The following is a 5,900-nucleotide window of genomic DNA, read 5'->3' on the forward strand; positions in this document are numbered from 1 at the left end:
TATCCATGAGATATACATGTTATAAGTTGAAAGCAACCGCTGAAACTTAATCTTCCTTTGTGTTGCTTCAATACCTTTACTTTGATTTATTGCTTTATGAGTTAACTCTTATGCAAGACTTATTGATGCTTGTCTTGAAAGTACTATCCATAAAAAGTCTTTGCTATATGATTCATTTGTTTACTCATGTCATTACCGTTGTTTTGATCGCTGCATTCATTACATATGCTTACAATAGTATGATCAAGGTTATGATGGCATGTCACTCCGGAAATTATCTTTGTTATCGTTTACCTGCTCGGGACGAGCAGGAACTAAGCTTGGGGATGCCGATACGTCTCCGACGTATCGATAATTTCTTATGTTCCATGCCACATTATTGATGATATCTACATGTTTTATGCATACTTTATGTCATATTTATGCATTTTCCGGCACTAACCTATTAACGAGATGCCGAAGAGCCAGTTGTTGTTTTCTGCTGTTTTTGGTTTCAGAAATCCTAGTAAGGAAATATTCTCGGAATTGGACGAAATCAACGCCCAGGGGCCTATTTTGCCACGAAGCTTCTAGAAGACCGAAGAGGAGACGAAGTGGGGCCATGAGCTTGCGACACAATAGGGCGGCGCGGCCCAGCCCTTGGCCGCGCCGACCTAGTGTGTGGGGCCCTCGTGTGGCCCCCTGACTTGCCCTTCCGCCTACATATAGTCTTCGTCGTGAAACCCCCAGTACCGAGAGCCACGATACGGAAAACCTTCCAGAGACGCCGCCGCCGCCAATCCCATCTCGGGGGATTCAGGAGATCGCCTCCGGCACCTCGCCGGAGAGGGGAATCATCTCCCGGAGGTCTCTTCATCGCCATGATCGCCTCCGGATCGATGAGTGAGTAGTTCACCCCTGGACTATGGGTCCATAGCGGTAGCTAGATGGCCGTCTTCTCCTTATGTGCTTCATTGTCGGATCTTGTGAGCTGCCTAACATGATCAAGATCATCTATCTGTAATGCTATATGTTGTGTTTGTTGGGATCTGATGGATAGAGAATACTATGTTATGTTGATTATCAATCTATTATCTATGTGTTGTTTATGATCTTGCATGCTCTCCGTTATTAGTAGAGGCTCTGGCCAAGTTTTTACTCTTAACTCCAAGAGGGAGTATTTATGCTCGATAGTGGGTTCATGCCTCCATTAAATCCGGGACGATGACGGAAAGTTCTAAGGTTGTGGATGTGCTTGTTGCCACTAGGGATAAAACATTGATGCTATGTCCGAGGATGTAGTTATTGATTACATTACGCACCATACTTAATACAATTGTCCGTTGTTTGCAACTTAATACTGGAAGGGGTTCGGATGATAACTCGAAGGTGGACTTTTTAGGCATAGATGCATGCTTGGATAGCGGTCTATGTACTTTGTCGTAATGCCCAATTAAATCTCACTATACTCATCATATCATGTATGTGCATGGTCATGCCCTCTCTATTTGTCAATTGCCCAACTGTAATTTGTTCACCCAACATGCTATTTATCTTATGGGAGAGACACCTCTAGTGAACTGTGGACCCCGGTCCTATTCTTTTACATCGAATACAATCTACTGCAATACTTGTTCTATCTGTTTTCCGCAAACAATCATCATCCACACTATACATCTAATCCTTTGTTACAGCAAGCCGGTGAGATTGACAACCTCACTCGTTTCGTTGGGGCAAAGTACTTTGGTTGTGTTGTGCGAGTTCCACGTTGGCGCCGGAATCCCTGGTGTTGCGCCGCACTACATCCCGCCGCCATCAACCTTCGACGTGCTTCTTGGCTCCTCCCTGGTTCGATAAACCTTGGTTTCTTTCTGAGGGAAAACTTGCTACTGTACGCATCACACCTTCCTCTTGGGGTTCCCAACGGACGTGTCGACTGCACGCATCAGGTAGCCATACCGCAAGATAACATCTTTCAAGAACTTCACAGCTGTATGCCCATCACATTTTGCGATAGGTTTCACCTCGAGCCATTTAGTGAACTTATCCACCATCACTAGAATGTGGGTCATGCTGCTCCTTGCAGTTTTGAATGGGCCAACCATATCAAGGCACCAAACAGCAAACGGCCAAGTTAATGGTATAGTTTTCAAACCGGATGCTGGGGTATGATTTTGCTTGGCGTACCTCTGGCACCCGTTGCATTTTCTTACCAAATCCTCAGCATTTTCCAAAGCAGTGGGCCAATAGAACCCATGCCGGAACACTTTTGCTACCAGCGCCCTTGACGAAGCGTGGTGCCCACATTCCCCTTGGTGAATCTCCGCAAGCATTTCTTTTCCTTCTTCCGGTTCCACACACCTTTGAAGGACACCGGTAACACTTCTCTTGTACACCTCGCCGTTGATGATGGTGTATGCCTTGGACCTCCTCTGGATTCTTCTGGACTCATTTTGGTCAACCGGCAAGGTGTCGTTGATCAGGAATTCTTTAATAGGTTTAACCCAAGATGGTGCCTCCCGAACCAGGAACACCGGTACGTCTATCTCAATGCTATCCACCAGCATTGCTTCCTCCGGTATGGATGTAGCAGTCCCCGAGTCTACCGGAACAGTCCCCGAGTTCGCCGGAACAGTCCCCGGGTTTGCTTCATCGATATCCATTGGTACAACATGTGATTCCGGTACGAAAATTGACTCCGATTCCGGACTCGGTTTGATCGATGGTACTCTTAAGTGTGCCAAGGCTATTCCGGGAGGAATTTCCTGCCTGGATGAGCCCAGCTTGGACAAAGCATCCGCGGCTTCATTTTCCGCTCGTGGCACATGGTGAAACTCACAGCCTTCAAAGAAGCCGGCAATCTTTTGCACGTGAAACCGGTATGAGGCCATGTTGGCATCTTTTGCGTCCCAATCTCCGGAACACTGTTGCACCACGAGATCTGAATCTCCGTAGCAAATGATCCGGTGTGCACCGATTTCTTTTGCGACCTTAAGCCCATGGATCAAAGCCTCGTACTCAGCGACATTGTTTGATGCCCTGAAATGTACTTGCAAAACATACCGGAGGTGATCTCCCTTAGGTGAGGTAAGTACCACACCGGCACCTAGACCCTCTTTGAGTTTGGATCCGTCAAATCCAGTATTCTATCTTGTGCTCCGGCGGCTTGTATTGCATTTCCGCCCAATCAACCAAGAAATCAGCTAAAGCTTGCGATTTTATGGCATCTCTTCTTTCGTATACCGGTACGTACGGTGATATCTGGATTGCCCATTTTGCGATCCTGCCGCTAGCATCTTTGTTGCACATGATATCGGAAATGGGTGCCTCACTCACCACTTTCATGGGGTGCTCCTCAAAGTAATGCTTAAGCTTCGTGGCGGCCATGAACACGCCATAAGTCATTTTTTGGAAGTGCGGGTAGTTTTGTTTTGAGAGGGAGAGCACCTCGCGCAGGTAGTATACCGGCCTCTACACGGTTTTTTCCTTCCTCTTCTCTTTCTACTACCACTACAACACTTACCACCCGGTCGGTTGCTGCTATGTACAACAACATGGGTTCTCTTTCCAAAGGCGAAGCCAGTATTGGTGCAGTGGCTAGCATTGTTTTTAGCTCTTTAAACGCTGCGTCTGCCTGAGGGGTCCAGACGAAAGTATCAGATTTTTTCATCAGAGCATAGAGTGGCAGGGCCTTTTCTCCCAACCTTCTTATGAACCGGCTTAGCGATGCCAAGCTTCCGGTAAACTTTTGCACGTCCTTGAGATCGCGCGGTATAGTCATTCTTTCGATTGCCCGGATTTTTACCGGATTCACCTCAATGCCCCGGCTTGATACGAGAAAACCAAGCAGTTTGCCGGCGGGAACACCGAAGGTACATTTTGCTGGATTGAGTTTCATCCAGAATCTTCTTAAGTTATCAAATGTTTGCCGGAGATCGTCGATTAAGGTTTCTTTTGCCTTAGTTTTTACCACGACATCGTTCACATAGACTTGCACATTTTTTCCAAGTTGATCAAACAAACATTTTTGCATACAGCGCTGGTACGTTGCACCAGCGTTGCGCAAACCGAAAGGCATAGTGACATAGCAATAAGCCCCGTGCGGGGTAATGAACGCAGTTTTTATTTGATCTTCCTTTTTCAGGGGAATTTGATGGAAACCGGAATAGGCATCCAGGAAAGACAACAACTCACACCCAGCAGTGGAATCAATCACCTGATCGATCGGGGGTAAAGGGAAAGGATCTTTTGGGCAAGCCTTGTTCAGGTTGGTGTAGTCGATGCACATGCGCCACACCTTTGGAGCTTTTGCTTCAAGGTTCTCTTCCTTCTTCTTTTCGACCAGCACCGGATTGGCTAGCCACTCAGTATGCAGCACTTCCACGATGAACCCAGCAACCAACAACTTTGTCACTTCTTCTCCAATGATTTTCCTCCTATCCTCAGCAAACCGGCATAGATGTTGTCGCACCAGCTTAGCATCCTTCCGGACATTCAAAGAGTGCTCAGCCAGCTCCCTCGGAACACCTACCAAGTCATCAGTAGACCAGGCAAAGATATTCCGATTCTCACGGAGGAAGCTGACGAGCGTGCTTTCCTATGCCTCACTGAGGCCGGCACCGATACGAACGGTGCGCTCAGGGTAAGCCGGATCCAGCACAATGTCCTTTGTTTCTTTTGTCGGCTTGAACGTCGGTGTGCCCAAGCTTGCACTCATTGCCGCTAAGCTCAACTGTGAAGACTGAGCCAGTGCTACTGCAGTTTCCATCCTCCTCTTTTCCTCTGCAATCACCAGCGACTCTGCTAGGTTTGATCCGGCGGAAGCAGTTTCCAGCGAAATCTTGTAGTTTCCCACCACAGTTAAGGGTCCACGAGGTGCCGGCATCTTCATCTTGAGATAGGCCGTATGGGTCGAGGCCATGAAAGCTGCCAATGCCGGTCTCCCCAGCAATGCATGGTAAGGACTATCTAGGTCCACCACCTCGAACTCAATGTTTTCAACCCGGCAATTGTCACGTCCTCCAACGACACATCCACCCGGACTTTTCCACTGGTGCGCAGGACAAGCCCGGAACGATTCCGTGGAAAGTTGTACGAGTTGGCTGTAGCATGTTTTCTGTTATGCCCAGCGTGTGCATGGTGTGCCGGTACATGATGTTTATGCTGCTCCATTGTCTATCAACACTTTGCTGAACTTGACTCGAGTCGTTGGCCCATGCATGATTGGGTCTACCACAAGAGCATAACCACCCGGATTAGGCATTATCTTGGGGTGATCCTTGAACGACCAGGAGATCTCTTGATCTGACCACAGCATGTACTTTGGTACTGCCGGCATCACAACGTTCACTTCCATGGAACGGCGACGTAGGCTCTGCCTGTCGGTTGGCTCAGTGACGAACACAACACAACACACATCCGGATCGTGATAAACATTCCGGCCCAAAGGTGCCGGTGGAGGTGGTTGGCCATTGCCTTCTCCCACCTGATGAACTTGCTGATGCTGCTGCCGGTTTGGCTGAGGCTGCACCGGTAGAGCGTTTGCTCCGGTAAGAGGTGGTGGCGGTGGTAGTTGATGCTGATGCAGCACACCCTGAGATGGTGGTAGCATTGTGGAGCACCCTTGTGCCTGCGCATCTTTTACTGCTCCCTTGAGCATCAAGTACTTGGTCCAAGAACAGTCCTTCGTCAGATGATTCGACGGATGAGCCAGATTCAGAGTGTGCCACTGGCAAGGTTGATCCATCGCGGCCTCCATGGTATACTTCACGGGTTCCTGCCAATTCTTTTTCTGGCCCCAGGGTTTCTTTTCGACCCATTGTTTCTTAGGACCCGCCCATGGCTGAGAACCTGTTTCTGCCTCTGGCTGCCGCTGGCATCAGAGTTATCTTGTACAGCAGCAACTTGCTGCGGACCGTACC

Source organism: Lolium rigidum, chromosome 3 (genome assembly GCF_022539505.1).
Source record: "Lolium rigidum isolate FL_2022 chromosome 3, APGP_CSIRO_Lrig_0.1, whole genome shotgun sequence".
Classification (NCBI taxonomy): domain Eukaryota; kingdom Viridiplantae; phylum Streptophyta; class Magnoliopsida; order Poales; family Poaceae; genus Lolium; species Lolium rigidum.